Source organism: Andrographis paniculata, unplaced genomic scaffold (genome assembly GCF_009805555.1).
Source record: "Andrographis paniculata isolate CXL003 unplaced genomic scaffold, ASM980555v1 Contig35END, whole genome shotgun sequence".
NCBI classification, from domain to species: Eukaryota; Viridiplantae; Streptophyta; class Magnoliopsida; order Lamiales; family Acanthaceae; genus Andrographis; species Andrographis paniculata.
In genome coordinates this window covers 4,825,573-4,846,425 of record NW_026137568.1, presented here as the reverse complement: position 1 = coordinate 4,846,425, position 20,853 = coordinate 4,825,573, and the positions used below count along the sequence as shown (strand labels likewise).

At 37.9% G+C, this 20,853-nt stretch overlaps 1 long non-coding RNA gene across 9 annotated transcripts; it reads right to left on the bottom strand.

The window, feature by feature from the left end:
• Positions 1-8,263: 8,263 nt before the first annotated feature.
• LOC127249277 (uncharacterized) lies at positions 8,264-17,767 on the bottom strand. 9 transcript variants are annotated; one of them, XR_007838272.1, is made up of 7 exons: positions 14,999-17,767; positions 13,784-14,218; positions 12,320-13,691; positions 11,822-11,894; positions 9,646-11,703; positions 8,723-8,778; positions 8,266-8,614 (listed from the first exon to the last, which is right to left on the bottom strand). It is a non-coding gene; the product is annotated as an uncharacterized LOC127249277 (long non-coding RNA). The 9 variants fall into 9 exon arrangements; XR_007838276.1 differs by having other exon boundaries at positions 8,264-8,614; positions 9,646-11,425; positions 11,533-13,691; XR_007838279.1 differs by having other exon boundaries at positions 8,264-8,614; positions 9,646-13,569; positions 13,638-13,691.
• Between the last annotated feature and the right edge of the window lie 3,086 nt (positions 17,768-20,853).

Genomic DNA, 20,853 nt, shown 5'->3' with positions numbered 1-20,853 from the left:
AGATTCATCCTCTATCTTCTAAGGAGCATTCGTCTATTCTCGTAGATACAAACTATTTCACGAAGTGGGCAGAAGTTTTTCCATTGGCCAAAGTACAACATAATCATATTATACATTTTTTATTAAAAATAACATTATTCAAAATTTTATCATTCCCAAGATAATAACCACCGACCAAAGGACTGCATTTATGAGCACGAAGGTCAAGGCCTTCACAGCCAAGTATGGGATCGAACTGCTTCATTCCTTTCCGTACTATCCTTAGACAAACGGACAAGCCGAGGCGAAGAACAAAATTCTAATTTCCATTATCAAGAAAGTGTTGGAGGATAATCCGAGGGGTTGGCATAACACTCTGAAAAAAGAATTTATATGCTTAAGGGAACGCCAAATCCTCTGTAACGGGTAGCACTCCTTACAAGTTGACCTACGCCAGGATGTTGTGCTACCGCTGGAGTTTACAGTCCGCTCTCTCCAAATTTTGAAGGTGAACGAACTATCGATGGAAGAGCAAGATCAGGCCCTGCTCTAAGAGCTCGATGCCTTGCCCGAAGAGAGGCTGCAAGCTCTCGAATGCATTTAACACCAAAAGATAAAGGCTGAATCAACTTTCCAAAAGCAGGTGAAGCCCCAGGTCTTCCAGGAGGGCGACATGGTTTGGAAGGCCATCCTCCTGGAGGGTCCTAAAGATGCAAAGATAGAGAATTGGTCCTCCACATGGGAAGACCATTTATCATATCAGCTAAGTAATCTAGTTCCGCGTACAGGTTGATGGAGCCCGAAGGGGAGGAACTAAAGACGTTCATTAACAGAAAGCATTTGAAGAGATTTTATCTCTTTCTGTGGGAATTGGAAAGAGAGGGATCTACTTAACCAAATGTGTTGAGGCTATAACTATTTCAAGGATGATCAAGGCATAAAAATCAGTTAAATAAAAGATGAGAGAATACATCAAACCATTCACCATCAGAGACAAAATATGGATCATGCCATCCTGGATGCCAATACGCAGTCAGTCTACGTAAGCCAACAACCAAAAACAACAAAATTTCCAGACAACTCGCAAAAACAGAGGTAAGACAAAGTATCATATGGCTAGGAAATTATCAACATCGAAATCCCAAGTGATATCAACATCTACAAGCACTTCATCGGTAACAGTACTAGTAGTCTCAGATGACCCGGGTGCAACTTTCATGCAGTTGAATATTCTCCAAACTGTGGCAGTAGACACTGATAAATACGGATCGGCTAGACATTTCAGCCATAAAGAGACCACTTGGCAATCACTTCAAGCCAAGCTAGCTGTAATCCCTCAAATACTCGTTTAGCCCGCTGAAAGTTTTTTTCAAACACCATTTTCTTCCCGCTAAGGTCAGAGAGAGGACAATCTAGCACCCGAGCACGGTCATACAGCTTCACCCTTTGGGAGGTCCTAGCAACTAAACTGCCCGCCACTCTATCTAGCTCGGGGGGGATCTTCTCTAACCTATGCTGGATACAACATAGCTCTGCTTGTAAAGTGACCTCCTCAGCACGCAAACCCTCCATATAACCTGCTTCCTCTTCAGAGTATCACTTTTCGTCCAAGAAAGTCCGAACATAGGCCGCTCTTTCTTCCTCCAGGTCAGCTAGTTCTTTAAGCTTATCGTCGTTAACATTTCGGAGGCTCTGCAGCATCTTCAAGCGCCTTGAGTCTTCACCCAGGCCATCCGCAAGATTCTCCAAGTCCACCCTAGGAACATAATCCACAAAGCAAAGACGTAGCCTCGCCAAGTACCCATACCTGCATCGAGTCCAAAACACTCGGATTTTCTAGCATAAAGGATAAATAGGCGTCGAAGGGATCTTGATCCGGAGTGCCTGAGATTGGCGGAATATGAGGGCCTGTAGGAAGGTCCTACTCGAAGTATACTTCTATCTCAGTAGGGACAACTGCCGAAGTCGGCAAGGTAATGTTGGGCATTACCATTTCCATGCTAGCAAATATGGTAAGAGCTGGAGGATTGAGGTGTGCTACGTCACCAACAGGCTCTTGAATAATCGACTCCGGAGAAGCCTACAAAAGCACGTAGGTCAGAGAATACCACGTAAACAAAATATGAACCCAAAGACTACCTGAGAAGAAAGTGGAGTAGGCGTCATTTGTTTCATCAAAGAGGAAGGCATAGAAAGTGATGGTTCCGTCGGCTCGATAATAGATACGGGGGTAGCTTTTTTTGGACGAACCTGCACAGTTATAAAGTAAATGAGAGATCACCCCATAAATTGAAATTCATTCCAAGAGCTACCTAAGGGGAAGGTGGCGAAAGAGCCGGCCACTTCACTGGTTGTTTAGGCCGCAATTTGGGGATGGCTGGCCTCGAGGTCAATCTTCGGGAATGCCGAACTGTCGAGGCAGGGGATGATACTTGTCAGGCACCTAGGGCCGAGTCAACAACTGCAAAGCCATAAGAGACATCAGTTAATAGAAAAAAACCTTGATTGCTAATCAAAATGAAAAGTTACATGTTGACGGATAAGCAGCAACCTCTTCTAACCTATCCGAACCCGAGTCAGACACGCCTCCATTGCTCGAACGTTCATCCATTAGTTTCACCAAGGTTGATTGTAAGGCTGAGAAGTCCACCTATGCCCAAAAATCAGACCACAATTTCTCAAATGATGCCAAAGCACAAGGCTAGAAACTATGCTAGAATATGAGAGATCCTTCACGCGACGTGTAATACCCCGTAAAAATACTCACCGAAAGTTCCAGAACTTGCCGGACTTCGACGCCGGAGTCCGAAAATATTATTTTAGGCCTAATTTATTTTAAGCTTTTGGTGTAAGAAATTAAGGAATTGGCTGTAAATTAGGAATAAAATTGAGTTTGGGGTAAAATAAATAATAAACTAGATTTAGTTTATCAGTATCTCCTAATTTAGGTATCTGTATCCATAATTTGTTAAGATATATCATATCTAAGTGTAGATTTGATAAGATATAGCGTATCCATAGTTTGTTAAGATATAGCATATCCAGGTTAGAGTGTCTATATATATATAGAGGATGAGTCCAAGTCTTTTATGTTTAATAAAATAATAATAATAAAAAAAAAAGAACAGAGGCAGCACAGCAGAATGCACGCTGCCAGCCAACCCTCTTCTTCCTTGGAATTCTTCTTCACCAAAACTCTTCCTTTTGGTCTATTTTCTTAAGGTAAGTGGGATTAATCTTAGATAGATTGATATGTTCTAATCCCGAGACCCTTTTCTATTGATACCCTTTTTCAAAATTATTGTCAAATGGGTTTGCCCTAAAAGTGTTAGGTTTTGCCAATTTCTTCTAGAAAGTTGATTATAATGTCATCTAAGGCTTATGTAAAGATTATTATTGTATTTTAAATTGAAAATCGTAGACTTTATGGGATGGGTTTAAAACCCTAGTTTTGCTCTAACCTAATTATAGTTTTTGGAAAAAGATTTACGATTATATTTAAATATTATGATTTTTGGAATTAGACCGTGCCTATTGTGGTTGACATATTTTTCAAATGTTTATTTGGTGAAATAAAGTGTGATTATAGCGAACTTATTGCGTCTAATATCCTACTTTTGCATGGTTAAATGTTGATAATTGAAATATTTTGAGTTTAAAACGCTCTTTTTGAAATTTGCCTAAGAGCATGTTGAGTATTTGGTCAAATTGGTAATTGAAACTACCCGTCGAGTCCAATCAACTCGTCGATTGTTTGGATGATAAGGCATAGCCTTCCACCTTTGTGCCTTGCAAACACGTGAGCGTATACCGGTATTTTAGGATAACTAGCTAACCTTGAACTAGATCCCCAATGGGCTAGGTCGAGGGATCGAGATGGCGGGTTCCCTTTTTGGGTGATTCCGAGGTGCCCGTCATTCACGATGAAAAGGTCTTTGGACCGTCATCCGTGATGGAGGGTTGGATTGCGTACAATCCCCTCTTGGTATGTTATATTGGAGAATAGAGGGTTGTGGACCGTATGGCGCCCATCGCAAACTAATAATAAATTGATTTACGTGTATTTTGGGTTTCAAACTTTTATCTACACATTGTGGAGTTTCCTTTGAAGGTTGTGGCCCTATGCTTGTTATGTGAAACTATGTGACGGGTCATACGAAGTAATAAAGTTGGAAAACCGGGTCGAGCCGGCCCTGATTAAGGCCTAATGAAGTTTTCTTCATGATGTGCTCATCACTATTATTTGAGAATGAAAATGAGATATAAGGGAGGCGCTAAAAGACTCGTGTGTGTGAGTTATCCTTATATGATATGTGTCATCTTATTCAAATGATTTTGTGGCATTATATCGTATTAATTTATCTTCGATTAATTGCGCTTACTCAACCGTTGTGTTGACTCTCTTTTTACAACTTTTTGTAGGAGATCATGTTTCAGTTATACCTAAATGATGCATCCACATCATATAATCCATCGGGGGGGAACTCTAACTACTTTATCTTCTAAAATATTTTTGAAATCCATTATTAATGTTTAATAACTAATGCCTTTTGAACTATTTCCAACTTATGCTTTTGACTCGAACATTATTTATTTAAATGATAAACGGGTGCGCTTTAATTCTAAATCTCTAAATAGTTATTTTGTAATGGTTATTTTAGCCTTAGCGCCACAACGTATGGCTAGTTGGTTGATGGACAAGCCTTACGGTGTGGCGTGGCGGTGACGCTCCGGTTTGAGCCGACCGGGGTGTTACACGACGGGCGTAAGAATTCCAGGTATCCGCAACAGCTACTTCTAAACTATAGCCCGGGTTAAGAGGGGGCGGTTGAGGAAGTCAAAAAGAGGGACGCCTTGAGTGAGCCCAAGTTGTTGAGGGTAGTACCTGGGCTAGTATGTGTCTGCTACTAACGGATTGTAACGGTAACCCACGGCCAGGCCACCAACAAAAACTCGGGCAGTCAGGCATTTGTTCCAACAAACAGCTCGGGTAATGCAATCATTGGATTAGCCATCGCCATACGGAGCGACCAACTAATCCGGGCCAGCGGGGTGGCCAGCCAGAGGGCAGAAATCGTTAACAGAGCACTCAGGTTTGTGCATAAAGGAATGTGTAAGGGAATGGAGATTACCCCTGAACGGAGGATGCGACACTAAATAGGGACCTAAAATCATGGTCTGACCAAACAGAAGTTTGTGATGCAGGCTGGCCAAACGAGGGAAATACAGCCGCGCCCACAACTCAAGTAACCATAGCGGACCAGTTCCCACAGGATCACGAGAAAACGAACTAGATAGTTTATGCAGGGAGTCATTGATGCCACAATATAACAACCCAAGGAAATATGAGGCTAAATCTAGTTCTGCCCTTGATATGATGGCATTCACTACCGATTCGGCCTCTCGGACTACTCCTTTCGAGGCACAACAAGCAAAGTACTTATTGAACTAGTATAACAAGAAAGTGTTGTTCTCGGAAGGATCAACATCACCCGAAAATTTATTAGAATCAAGGAATTGATTCACGGTAGTGTTACTTTCGTAAGCTACGGGAATGGGTAGGAAGTCTGGTTTACAAGCCGATGATAAAGAGGGTTCCACTCTCTTTGTGGGTAAACCTAGGATCGTCACTATGTCTAGTACAGTGGGCGTTAAAATGCCAAATGGGAAAATGAAAGCATTAATGTTCAACCTCCAAAAGCACAGTAAAGCCTATGTCATGAGATTATCATAGGGAAGGGAGTTAGCACATAACAATAGCATATCCTGAATCCCCCAATTGTGCCACCATTCACAAAAGAAAGGTCCTAATCTATCCATCCATAACTGGAACTCGAGAGTATCACTAGATAAACAGAAAACACAAGAAGAGAAAGTATCAAGTTTAAACGAAGGTTGAGCTAGCAGGAGCTTATCCTTCCCGAGTACATCGTCGAAACCCTCGGGCGAGATAACCCCACCGTCCTTTCTGAAGGGCGCAAGCCCGGGCCGACCGTCAGGCAAGGTTTAGATTGCCCTTTCCATAACCGTTGATGGAGTATAGCTAGCTTAGGCCCTTTGTTTAGCCTTTGACATCAGAACTCTCCCCGTGGCTTAAACGCCATAAGATGCCCTGACACACCCCGAAAATCCTCAAACAAATTCCAGGTGACGAGTGTCTGGACCCACTGAATCGGCAACGGAGACCGCCGGACCCCTATAAAGGAATGATTAATAGGATCGTCGCCGTCGGATCTTGGAGTGATTTGGCTCGTCGTGTGGAAAAGAAAAAAGAAAAGAATGCGATGGGGATGGATGAGATTAGGGTATCGAAAGATTAGGGAAGAAGAAGAGGTGAAAACTTTCTTGCCAAAGAAGAATGAATAAAGTGATGGAGTTGGAGTTTGATGTGAGATACCATGAAGAAACTGACGCAGAGAGAGTTTCCTGATGATATGATGAGACCCACGAATCGATTTAAAATGCTAAGTAATTTTACAAAATTACCGGGACTACAAATTAACTTTTGTCCAGATAATCTTGTGGGAGCATTTGTACACACCCAAAATTGATTGGGTTGGTCCAGTACAACTGCAGCCCAAGTCTTGGGAGGTTTGCGGTCCAGCAGAAGGTCCAAATCAGCAAATGGGCCTACAAACTCGACCAGCCCAGTGATCAAGTTGGCCCAGCTGTAGAAGCAGTCCGATGGAAGTTAGGAAGCCCAATCAGAGATGATTTGAAGGGAGGTTAAAGTTGTTGAGAGAATTTAAGGATAAAATCTTATCCAAACAAATTCAAACAATAAAAATAAGATTCAAGATCAAGACAAGCAATTGCACACGCCATTCAATCCTTCATCTTTTCTTTCTTCAATTTTTATTTCTCTTCATTATTTTTATGTATTTTTTCCAGATTTTACAGTCTTTCGTTTCATTAATTCCAGCTTTAATTTTTAACTTCGTTATTGTTTTATTAGCCTTATTTTTCCTTCTTCGTATATCGCAAGATATCCTGCATTCTTTCTTAAGAAGGCCGGTTCCGACAGATTTTTTCCGGTTAAGCCGTCGGTGACAATTTTTTATGACAACAACATTCTACGTAAAATTAATTTTTTGTATAACATTAAAAATAAAAAATAAGTATTTTCTTTTATAACATACACAAGAATAAAACTACACATAAGGAAAGAGGATTTTACCCCGTGCTGTCTACACAAATGAAACCGACAACCCAAGTTGCCAATCGTCCAATAAACACGCAATTACGTACATTCCACAAACCCCGATTATGTTACGCACTACCTAGCTGGCCTTGTTGCCATGCCAAATTCTTTTTATGGATCTCGAAATGTATCTTATTATAATGTCAAAAATCACTGCACATTGAGCTCAAATCCAAAGTCGCCATGGTTAAAAGATGGAGACGTGACTTTGAATGGATGGACAAATTGAAAAACTGCCTTCAAACTAAATATATATATATGGCTCCAAAGATTAATTTCCAGCACGAGATGTGTAAAGAGAAGAGGATGAAAAGATGAAACTCTACCTTATAAATTTGCAATTTAATCCTTAGCGTATATAACAAATTCGTCTTGGGATTAAATTTTAATTTCATAAATTATAATATATAATTAAATAAGTTCGTACTAATTTATTTTCTTAGTTTCCGCCGTAACATTACACATGTACTTTCAACTATCGGTAAAAGCTCAATTTTTAATCAAAATAGCAAATGTTTTGCCCATATAGAATATAAGCTGTAAGAATAATATTAAAAGAGAAAGATAATAATTGAGTATGGATAAAAATTATATTTTACAATTTTTCATAGTTATTGTATATACGTTTTTCTATTTTCTTATTTTTTGACTTTGTTAAACCTATTGTATGCTTATTGCACCAGATTATAAATATGTTAAAGCATTAATGAATTAAATAATAAATATTAAATATTGTCTTGATCTATTAAAATAAAAAAATTATTAAATTAAGATGCAAATATGTTAAACACTTGCGTCTCATTAAACCATGTATATAATTATTTAAATTTTGTATAAAACAAGTTAAACTCTATTGTTTAATAATACCATCAAATACAATATCCACGTAATATTTTTATCCCATATGAAGTATCTACGTTATTGTAGACATGAAATTAAATATAATTAGTAAATATAGATATAATTTTAATTGTGATTAGCAAAAGTAAATAAACAAATCGGTACAGAACTATCACATCAGCTGTACTAAAACTTTTTCCAAAAGAATCATGCTTATAACATTATTTTTCCCCAATTGACATTCACAAAATCATCAGTTTCACCCATCGTAAATACACTACCAGAGTATTTAAAACTAAATTAAACTCAACCCTTCTCCAAAACATTTCTTGCAAAAAAAAATTACTTCGCCCAACAAAAATTCACAAAATCATCATTTTTCACTCCCCCGTAAATATACAACCAGACAGTACTTCACAAAGTAGAGCATTAAAACCAAAATCAAACACAAACCTCTAACCATAAAATGAGCAAAAAAATCATAACAAAAATAGAGCATAATAGGTTGTTGGAGTTTATATTGGGAAGAATCGATTATTCGGAATAGCTTAAGGAAAGGAGCACTCGTTGAAGACGCCAAGAAGTTTAATTGTTCTACAAAGACGGCAAGGCGTTGGAAAATCGCACAAGAGAAATTAACCAAAGGTGAGGATGTTAGTGTACATAGGAAAAAGAATAATGTAAGACAAAATAAGATCAAACCTGATTTGGAAGCAATTGAGAGGTTATCAGTGCCGCAACGGTCTTTGATTAGAAACCTAGCAAAATGGATGCAATGCTCAAAATCAACAGTTCATAGATGGGTTAAAGCGAAGCATATTGATAGCCTCGGTGTTTTCAATAAAAAATACTATAACACCACAATTTTCGCGTAGCAAGTAGTGCCGAGGTCAATCCATAGGGTCTGTGAAGTTTAATTTCTGTTTTGTCACAATTTCAAATATTGGGGGGATAGATTAGCAATTCACTAAGATAATTAAAATAAGCGATAAAATTTAGATTTCAAAGAGATTCAACTTCTAGCCAAATGAGTGAACAAGAAACCGGATTAAAGATTCGATCATCGATTTTAAATAATCTTGTTATTCAATTGATAAATTGGTTATAGGCATTAGATACGATCATAACACCCAAATTTTTTTTACTTTATTGGCGGAAATGGTACGACCGATTAACCTCATCCCTAATCAAAAAAATAATTTAGGTACAACCATAAATTAATTTCCTCAATTGAAAATAACCCGAGAAAAACCCAATTCAAATATTCAATCAATTACGAAAAGATTAAATTATTTGATCATGCAATTCATAAGCTAAGCTTGTCAACCTATTTACCACTTTATCAAACAAGTGCACAATTACAGATGCAAATGTTCAATTGGCATACAATTGCTAAACCAATCTAAAATTCGACCGAGATAAAAGATTAAATAAATAATTGTAGTTATGAATCACATAAATTGTACAAATACCAATTTCATAAACAAGATGCAATTTTAATCAAAACATAATCTCACAAATCCAAATCCGAAATCTGAATTCAACCTTGGACTAGAATAAAGAAAATTAGCTACTCATACTCAAAATAAAAGAAAACTATAAGATAAAGACAATGATGATCTTACGGATGCGCTTCCTTTTCAAACCGTCCTTCTCAATCCTTCGCTTAGACTATGAAAGGTGAATGTGAATTGTGATATCTCATCCCATGCCTTGGCCACCTTTTTATAGATAATCGGGTCTTTAATTGCTCATGTAATTGCTCCCTCTCAATCATGATGCCAACAATTATGCATTGATTCTCATAATCCACCTCTTTCCTTAACATGAGAGCGTAATTCAAGTCTTTCCATAATTCTTTGATCGAAAACATGGCATGAGCGTGAATTACTCAATTTCTTTGCACCAATCAATAACATGCCAAAATGAGTAGAAATCTATCCATAACATTAATGGTATTTTATAATTTATCTATATAAATATAGGACAATATATGCATTATCAATTCTCCCACACCTAAACCATGCTTGCCCTCAAGCATAAACCAAACAAGCACACGCAAGAACTTGATGCAATCATAATCTTCAGAAACAAATTCACATTATCACTATCTCAGTGAAACTCAAAACACACCGAGCGCAACATAACATCACTATGAATAAAGTGTATACACTCGGCACTCAAATATATTGGATTAACAAGTCACTCGTGTCGCATCGTAAAAATGATTATCCCATAGGCTTGCATATTGATCACATCTTTTAATTCTTCGAAATCTAATGCAAAAAATCAAAGGGTCTTTAAATAAGTCAAAAAGAAAATATTCCAAGCTTATTTTGTAATATATAGACTCTATGTATCCCAAGATAGATAATACTACGTAAAACTTCTCATCCCTCACTTATTCCTTCATTAACATGCATACTCAAGAGTTTATTCTTGAAAAGTACATAAGAAGAATGCTCACCAAGATAACCCGTAGTACACCCAACTCAACCGATAAGTTAACACCAAAATGCTCCTTCCCGATATAATGCAATGAAAATTTGTGCCATGTTTCTTTTTTTTTTTTTTTTTTGGCTTTTCTCAGTCCTTTCTTAATCCTTTTAACTTTTTTTTTTTTACTTTTCTTTCATAAGCAATAAACAACAATAAATAGACATAACTTCTCATTCCTTTGGAAACTTTAAAATAATATAGCTCGAAACATTTTCCTTTGACTATATGTTCAAATAAATTTTGGCTTTAGAAAGAAAGGTCATAGGTTACTATGCGGCTCGTTTAACAATAAAATAGGGTATTCAAGCTCAAAGGGGCTCACTAAGTGATTAATTTTTTTAGGTACGAAATATATTAGGTCAAATGGTTCATCTTAATGCCCTTATCATATTAATCGCATAGACTCATAGGAAATCAAATTAGACATGCATCTCTACGCAAGTTCTAGAAAACCAAGTCTAGAGTAACAATCAAACACAAGAAGAAATATATAGCATTTAAAGTGAATGCTCTATTAGGCTCAAATCTCTCATAGGGTAAAACATGTCATGCTCAGCATATTTATCGTCTACTTCATCGAAAATTCATCTAATGAAAAGAAATACACAAAGTCTTTAGCACGCAAGTTAGTCATGCAATCGGTAAAATGATTGATATCCCCCCCGCCCTGATTATGCACATTGTCATCAATGTAAATGAATTTCAAAAAAGAAAAAGAGCAAAGGACAACAGGATTTCCCTGAACCGGGTGGGGGTGGTGCGCAAGATCTTCACAAACTCTGATAAATTCATCTAGCATGGACATGCTGCCAGGCCAGAATAGGCATGCCTAAAGTCGTGCCACTTGCTGAAATGATATTCTTAAGTGCTCAAAATATAGTCCAGGCATGCTGAGATCACCATCACCTATGGAAAGCTAGGACAAGCCAATTAACATACAAGAGAAAGAAAAATAAATTAATAAAATTGGGTTGCCTCCCAAAAGCGCATTTTTTTAACATATTTGGCTATACTTTATTAATTGAGAATTTAGGACGAAGGTCCCTCAAGAGCCATCCAAACAAACTTCTTCTCCATCCTTGAAGGGTCATCCCACATGTAACACTTTGTATCGTTCTTGAACTCATTCCTTTTGGCTTTCATCATTGTGGATGAAATTATCAATGGTAGTATCTCACCGTCTCCTAAATGAGAATATCTCAAATGATTCGGTAGCGGCTTTAATTCCAACTCCGGTGGTTGCACATCGAAGGCAATAAATATGTATTAGTCTCGGGCGAGAATAAATGAGCATGGGCATACCTGTGTAAAATCCCTTCTAGCGCCTCCTTGTCTCTTACCTTAAAAGCATCTTGCACTTCAAATTCAATAATATCTAACGAAAAGACCGAGTGAGAATCTGAGAGATGTTCAATTGCATCAAAAATTTTAAATTCAATTTTTTCTCCATCAAATTTCATCATCCAATTACCATGCTTAACATCAATCTTAGTACCACCGTACACATGAAAGGTCTCCCTAAGAGTAGTGGTGATGGGTTGGGTGAATGTTCATCATGCATTTCTAAGACATAGAAGTCGACTGGGAAAATCAAATACTTGGACAAGGACATCCTTTATAATTCATTCGGATATGCATGTGTCCTATTAGTAAGTTGAATAACAATCTCAGTCTTCTTTACTAGTGCAAGATTCAAACAATTATAAATTGATTTTGGCATGATATTAATTGCCGCACCTAAATCTAACATAGCACACTTGACTTCTAACTCTCCTATTTTACATGGGATAGTGAACATACCTGGGTCTCCGCACTTTGGTGGAAGTTTTTTTTGGAGTAGTGCCGAGATATTCTCGCTTGCAATGATGCATTCATCTCCCTTCAATTTCTGCTTGTTGGTACACAACTCTTTTAAGAACTTTGCGTACTTTAGAATTTGGTGGATTGCGTCCAATAGGGGTATATTGAACTCGACCTTTCGAAAAATCTCCAAAACCTCATTCTCTCTTTTCGGCTTTGCCAACCTGGAAGGAAAAGAGGCAAGATTAGTATTCAATTTAGGGACAGTTTCATCAATTACCTCATTTTTCCTCGCATCTTCTTTCTCGATGGTGCTCTTGTCTTTGTCCTTCGAGATGATTGGTTCCGGAGCTTCAACTGTCTTCTCAATCCATAAATTCATGGCACTAATATTCTTTGGGTTCCTTTCCGGTTGTGATGGCCATTTTCCCGTCTCTCTTTCTTTGACATGGCGAAGATCTGCCACCATTTGCTCCATTGGGTTTTAAGGTTTTGAATGCTCTCCCTCGTATCTTGTTGAAATTGAATGGTGTTGGTAGCCATGGTCTTCATCATTTCATCTAGTGGCATGATAGATTGGTTTGGTGAAGGTGGTGGCTGGAAGAATTGTTGCGGAGGTGCTTAAGGTCGAAACCCTTGATGTTTTGGATTCTCATACCTGAGATTCGGATTATTCCTCCACCCCAGAAACAGCGCCAAAAATTAGTGGACCAAAACCGGCTACATTCACATCGGCATGACTTTCCTCGTGCAAGGCAGGGCATGCATCGGTGGGATGCTCCAGGCTTGTGAAAATGCCACACGCTCTCACATGGCATGTATTTCTTGCAGCCAATTGATGAACAATTTTTGTAAGTTTGAAAATTTGTTGATGAAGATAATCATTACCTTCCAAATATTCGACTCCTCTACTTCGAACTGCTGCGAATTCTCTGCCATCCTCTTAGAAAACTCCCATACGGCTTTCGGTGTTTTATCCGCCAACGGTCCTTGGCTAGCAGCATCAATGTTGTTCCGGTCTCGCATGCCCAGTCCTTCGTAAAAGTATTGGAGCAACAGTTGGTCAGTAATCTGGTGTTGTGGGCACCGTGCTCAAAGCTTGTTGAACCTCTCCAGATATCCATGCAATGTCTCTCTTTCTTGTTGTTTGATTCTGCAAATTTCCTTGCGCAATGTCGCCGCCCGCGATGCCGGGAAATACATCCCCAAATTTTTCTTTTTCATGTCCCTCCAAGTAGTGATGCTTCCCACTGGTAGACAAAAGAGCCATTCATTTGCCGCATCCTTCAATGAGAAAAGGGAATGCACGTAGCTTTACTTGTTCTTCGGTAACCGTTGGTGGTTTCATGCTCAAGCAAACCACATCAAATTCCTGCATATGTTTATGTGGTTCCTCATTTGCAAGACCATAAAACAAGGGCAAAAAGTGTATTAGTCCGGATCGTAATTCAAAACTAGTGTTACCTTCAATTTCCAGCAAAGTAATACATAGAGGTTGTAAATTCAAATTAGGCGCAGCCAACTCCCTGAGCGTGTGGGTATCTTCTTCCGCTATATTGGACTCTTGCTTGATCTATTCACTTGGTTGCGAACTCGAAGCCTTCTCAAATTTCAGTTTTCTTCTTGTTTCTTTCCGCAATGTCCTTGCGAACCTCTCGATTTTCGCTTCTTATATTAAATTTTCTGCACAAAAAGAGTGGGGCATAAACTATTAAATATATAATATATAATAATAAAATATAATTGAATGACAAGAAAAGAAATAAATCAAACGCCAGTCCCCGGCAACGGCGCCAAAACTTGGTAGCCTCGGTGCTTCCAATAAAAATACTCTACACCACCATTTCCGCGTAGCAAGTGTTGCCGAGGTCGATCCACAGGGACTGTGAAGCTTAATTTCTGTTTTGTCACAATTTTAAATATTTGGGGAGATAGATTAGCAATTCACTAAGCTAATTAAAATAAAGGATAAAATTTAGATTTCAAAGAGATTAAACTTCTAGCCCAAGGAGTGAACAATAAATCGGATTAAAGATTCAATCATCGAATTTAAATAATCTTGTTATACAATTGATAAATTGGTTATAGGCATCATATACGATCATAACGCCTAGTTTTTCCTTATTTTATTGGCGGCAATGGTACGACCGATTAACCGCATCCCTATCAAATAAATAATCTAGGTACGACCATAAATTAATTTCCTCAATTGAAAATAGCATAAGAAAAATTCAATTCAAATATTCAATCAATTATGAAAAAATTAAATTATTTGATCATGTAATTCCTAGGCTAAGCTTGTCAACCTGTTTACCACTTTATCAAATAAGTGCACAATTACGGATGCAAATGTTAAATTGGCACACAATTGCTAAACCAATCTAAAATCCAACCGCGATAAAAGATTACATAAAACAATTGTAGTTATGAATCATAGAAATTGCACAAATACCAATTTCATAAACAAGATTAAATTTAAATAAAAACATAATCTCACAAGTCCAAATCCGAAATCTAAATTCAACCTTGGACTAGAATAAAGAGAATTAGCTCTTTATACTCAAAAGAAAAGAAAGCAATAAGATAAAGATAATGATGATCTTCCGGAGGCGCTTCCTCTCAAAACATCCTTCACAATCCTTCGCTTAGACTATGAAAAGTGAATGTGAATTATGATACCTCATCCCATTCCTTGGCCCCCTTTTTATAGATGATCAGGTCTTTAATTGCTCCTGTAATTGCTTCCTCTCAATCATGATGCTAACAATTATGCTTTGATTCCCGTAATCCACCTCTTTCCTTAACATGAGAGCGTAGTTCAAGTCCTTCCATAATTCTTTGATCGAAAACATGGCATGAACGTGAATTACTCAATTCCTTTGCAACAATCAATAACATGCCAAAATGAGTAGAAATCTATCCATAGCATTAATAATATTTTATAATTTATCTATATAAATGTAGGACAATATATGCATTATCACATATTAGAGCTCATACAAGTGCTATTAAGCCTGAACTTACCGAGACAAATAAACGTGCAAGGTTAAGTTTTTTCTTACAAGCACTTGATGTTTTTTTGTGCATTAAAAATGCACCATTTTAGAGTATGCAAAACACAGTTCATATGGATAAGAAAATGGTTCTATATGTCCAAAGCTAGCCATCGATTTTACTTGACACCGGTTGAAAAGAATCCACATAGAACATGCAAAAGCAAAAAATTATCTCAAAGATTATGTTCATGTGTGAAGTGTCCCAACCTATATGGGACAATGATGGAGTATTACTGTTTGATGAAAAAATTGAGATTTTTCCATTCACTGAGAAAGTCCCAGCAAGCGAAAATCGAGTGGCTGGTACATTGGAAACAAAACCAATATAATTTGTAACAAGAAAGGTTATAAAAAAGTTGTTTGATTAATCAGGTTAGCCATAATTTACACCTACATATACATTAAATATAAGAAAATTTATTGTGGATGTCTTATACTCTCTCATTTAGAGTAGAAGACCCAACATTTTCTCATGATTAATGTTGCAACTCATTTGATCAATATTTATAGTTTCTAACATGACAAGAATTATGGTTAATATTATGGCAAGTCATTCCAGCAATCAAAGGAAAGTGGTCAGCCAAATTTTCAAAAAATATATTCATTCTGCAAGTTAATGCAAAACCACACTTAAAAGGGGACGGTCTAGATTTTGTACATACATCAATAAACGATAGTTTCAATATTGTTCTTAATTAACAACCACCTAAGTCTCCAGATATTAATGTAAATGATTTAAGATGGTTTCGAGCAATTCAGAGCTTACAAACCGAGAAAGGATGCAAGAATGTCAATGAACTTGTAGATGCAGTTGTAACAAGCTACAATGAGTTGACACCACAAACATTAAACAAGGTATCTTAAGTTTACAAGGTTGTATAATTGAAGTAATAAAATCTAAGGGAGATAATAATTAAAAGCTTCCACATTTGAGAAAATATAGTTTATTTAGGGTGGAAAATCTCCCAAATCAGCTCACCGTTCCTATGGGATTAGTTCATGAATGCATTCAATATCTTATTGAAAAAAAAAAGAGGTGAAGGGAATTGAAAGACTTAGACTGACTTCGGCTATTAGAGATAGGAATATGTTTTTGAAAAATATTTTGTAAATGTTTATGCTTTAGTAAACCTGTAAAAAAACTGTAAATGCGGGTTTATAGTGTAAGCTTTTTGAATGTTTGTAGTAAAAATATTTTAATGTTTTTCTTTTGAAAGCGATTACATGATATGCAACTGTAAATATCAGGGGTATTTCTTTGTTCAATGAAATGCAATTGAAAGAATGTTGTTTCCCCAAATTAGCTCAACATAGAACTTACAAGTTGAGATGAATTGTTGAAAAATGTTTACTATAAGTATATGTCGCAAGCCGAAAGTAAATTCATACACAAATTGTTCACATAAAGATCATCACAACATGATTGAATTTCCAGCACAAAAAGTGATCAATACATCAATTCCACCAATAATAAAGAAATTTTTTCAACGCACCATAGGACACATAAAAGCATGACTTCATTTTGAGCACAAAACATTGATCAATACAAGAAATTCAGCAATAATAGAGCAAATTTTCAAGTGCACACCAAAACGCAACAAATTCCCAGCAAAAATTTCACAAAAACTTTAATGTTTTAAAAAAAAAAAACCATAGATATGTTCAAGCAATAAAGGATTAGAGTAGATCTCACCAACGTCCTCACTAGGGACATGAACTCAAGGGTACATAGAATCGGGAAGGAGTTTTGATTTCATCTTCATCGTGCTCTTCTTCGGAATCATGAAAAAATTCTATTTTCGCCCAAATATCATCATTTTCCATAACACAGGGAGCATCACCTTCAAGTCCGGCATCCTTTTTTAGCAAGGAAAAAGAACGCCGAGATGTTGCTAGCTCTCCCGTAGAACCTATCTGAGAAGTTGAAATCCAACTCCCAATCAAAAGGCTCTTCCGTATCTGGCACTTATCCACCGTCACCTGCACTCGCGGCAAACTGCTCTCTTGAAAAATAAAATAAATCATCGCCATCAAAAGAGGGTTGTAGGGGGGTTGAAAAAATCAAGCTATCCACAACGTGGATTTCATTTTTTCCTTTTCCAAGTTGGTCCCTCAACTCAAAATCATCATTGGAAGACTAAACCACGACCAAGGAACACCCGCAGTTGGGGCATCGATAGTCGGATGCGCGACTAGGGCTTCAGGAAGGAAACGGCAGGGAGAGAGAGGGCACTGGTAACTGCGACGATGCCGACACACCACAGGGGAGGGCCACTGACTGCTTTTTATGCCGACGGTAGCTTTCCATGGAGGAGGAAATCGGAAGAATAAGAGAAAGAAAAGATGAGAAGGAGAAGTGAATTGCGTCATGGTGGCGGTTGGGTTGAGAATAGGGTGGGAATTAAATGAATTAGGGTTCTTTTTGGAATTGGTAATTGTTTTTTTATTAATTACAATTATGATAATTAGAAATTTAAAATTGTAAGTGTGATTAGAATAAATGATTACTTACTAAAAATGGAATGAGACAAATTATGTGGACATCCCGAAATGGAAAACAGAGACACTTTTTGTGGGACAGAGGGAGTATATTTTAAAAGTATTTTTCTTTAAAGATATATGGGATTCGTTCACTTTAATGTTTTTAGAGATGTGTTATATTAAGTAATTCACCAAACTTTGAAAGAATTATAGAGGAATAAACTTTAGTGGAAATTTGGTTGGAGTAGACCGAAATCAGCGGAGGCCCATGAAGAGAGCAAGCAGCCCAGAATTTGGCCCAATAGAAGAAGCTCAACCCACTACGGAAAAAATCCGCAGTCCTGCGGAAAATTGGTGGTTGTTGTGGAAGCTTTAATGGTTGGAAAGCCCCAAAAAAATGGCAGCCCAAATCTAAAGAAGCTTACATTATGAAAAAGACAACAGCCTTTTGACCAGACCCAAGTCGAATCAGCCCAGCGGACATTTGGTTTGGGAGGGCTATTTCGATGCAGAAAATTGGCAGTATGAAGTAGGAAGTAACGTCTACGGAAGTGATAATGGTCATTAAGAAAGAGGGTTGATTAAGATCAACTTGGATGTTAATTAATGGGAGATAATATCAAGCAATTAAGATTGAAGTTATCTCTATTAATGAGCTAGAAGGGGGGTTTTGATGAGTAAATGTGGGAGCTCAAAGGAGTCGCCTATTAATGAAGCAAGTTATGCATGGTTAGTGAGGGGGAGTTTCAAACCTCAAGATAGGCTATAGAAGGTAAAATCAGGGATGAAAAAAGAGTCCCTGACCAACACAACTCTACCAGCTTTTTATCTTTATCTTTCCGGTACTTTTACCTTTTTGTATTTTACTTTCCCGCATATTTATCAATTTCTCTTACAGTTTTTCTTTTGATTTCGCTTGTATTTCTTTTTCCAGTTCTAGTGAAATTTCATCCTTTTTTTCATTCCTATTGGCTGATTTTCTACTAAGATTCATTTCCATAGACATGAAATATAACCTAGAAGCTTTCTGGAGTATTCTAGGGAACCTTTGGCAGTTCTCCAATCGGTTTTATCAAGCCGTTGTGAGACTCGGGATATAAGAATTTTTGTATACAATAAATTGTCACACTCAGTGGGACCACGATCACTTCGTGTCTCACTTTTCGTGAATGCAACTATAAAATTGACAATTGCCACCCATCATGCTGCCAAGAATCAGCATCACCAGAAGTGGAGGTCAGGATATCATACCTTGTGACATCGATCCCATTGCCGGAGAAACATTAGTTCCTGGAGGAAGTAAAGGTCAGACAACGGCCTTATATTTGTTCGCCAGAAGCATCCAAGAACAAATCAGGAAGGAAGTTCAATCATCTATATATGATTCAGCTCTGTTACTGTCTAAATATTTAATGGACGTGATTCGGCTAACCATCTAGAATGAAATGGCCTGGCTGAGAGATGAGGAGGCTAGAAAGGGAAAAGGACCACTGAATAAAACCATTGATGTTGTCTCGTCTTATCATCCGCCCCAGGTAACAAATTCATATGCTCTTCAATTTCAATATGGATATGAATCTATCCTCCAGCGAGATAGAGCTTCAAAAGGAACATCAACAAGTGTGCCGCCTTCAGGAGAAGTTGAATTTTCTGTTGGTCTTACCCATCAGCCCAACCAATCCGCGTGGAGGTCAGGATGGTCTATTGAACCAGCGGTGGACTTTTATTGGTCTAGAAGAAACACATTCTGATTGTTTCCGCCAAGACCATGGGGGATTTAGAATTCTTGGATTCAACCTCTTTACATTCCCCTTTTGTACTATGGAACCCATTGAGGTTCATACGCCTAGATCCCGCCGATTTACTCATTGGTTGGGGGACAGACGACCATGGAGAGTGTGACAACCATGGTAGTTCCATATGCATCGCTACCATATGCATTCAGGAGCATCAGCCCAAATCCACCCAAGCAGATTCTTGTCAAAAGTTCTATTCCAACCAATCGGCCTACCGGAGTACCACCGATAGCCGCTCAAGAAGTGCCACGTTAGAGGCCGCCCGTAAAGGGGCCAGTCCAGCAAAACCTGCCACCCTAGGTGGTAAATCTACCACTTCTAGTGAAAAATTCTCCGTATCTAGCAGGTGACTAATATCATTTTCCAAGTGTTTCTCTTGCGTGGGAGGATCGTTTCCGCTGCATAAGTGGTTTAACGAGTTTCACTAGTAGCTATTCCTGAAGGGCCACGACTAGAGCTGCCGGTTTCAGTGCACATTTCGCTAGCTTTAGTGGAAAATTTGTTACTTCAAGTAGAAAATCTGCCACATCCAGTAGGTGGAGAACATGGTTTTTAGAATTTCTCACTCATGCACAAAGACTGCTTGGTTGTGTTTTATCTCTGCGGATTCCACGAAATCAAGAGCAATAGAAAAACATACAGATGAATCCGCTAATATATCCGGATGCTTTGGAGGAAACGGTTGTGAGAGTATATGGCGATAATCCTCCAAGGATGCCCGCAAGGCCACAGTACCAATGGCCTTTTCCAGACCGAATTGTAGAAGAACATTATATTCCCCGTAATATGAAAATACCAAAATTCACTCTATTTTCCGGAAAGGATTCCAAAATGACCATCAGGCACATAAGCTGATTTTCGGCTCAATATGGTGGAGAGCTCGAGACCAATGAGTGGTACAAACTACAACTTTTTTTTATCACTAACCGTACCAGCTTTTAGTTGGTACACCTCGTTGTGTCCTAATTCATTGTAGAATTGGACTAAGTTTGAGAGTACATTTCATGAGTGTTTCCACAGTCCGCTGCCTAAGACGAATATCATTAACCTTCTCAACTTACGGAAAAATTTGGATAAACCCGTGAAAAATATTTTGAAGCAATTTCGGAGGATTGAGGGTTAGTGAAACTTGAAAATTTGAGATGATCAAATTGTGGACATTGTTATTAATGAGATGCATGCTCAATTACAAGAGAAACTT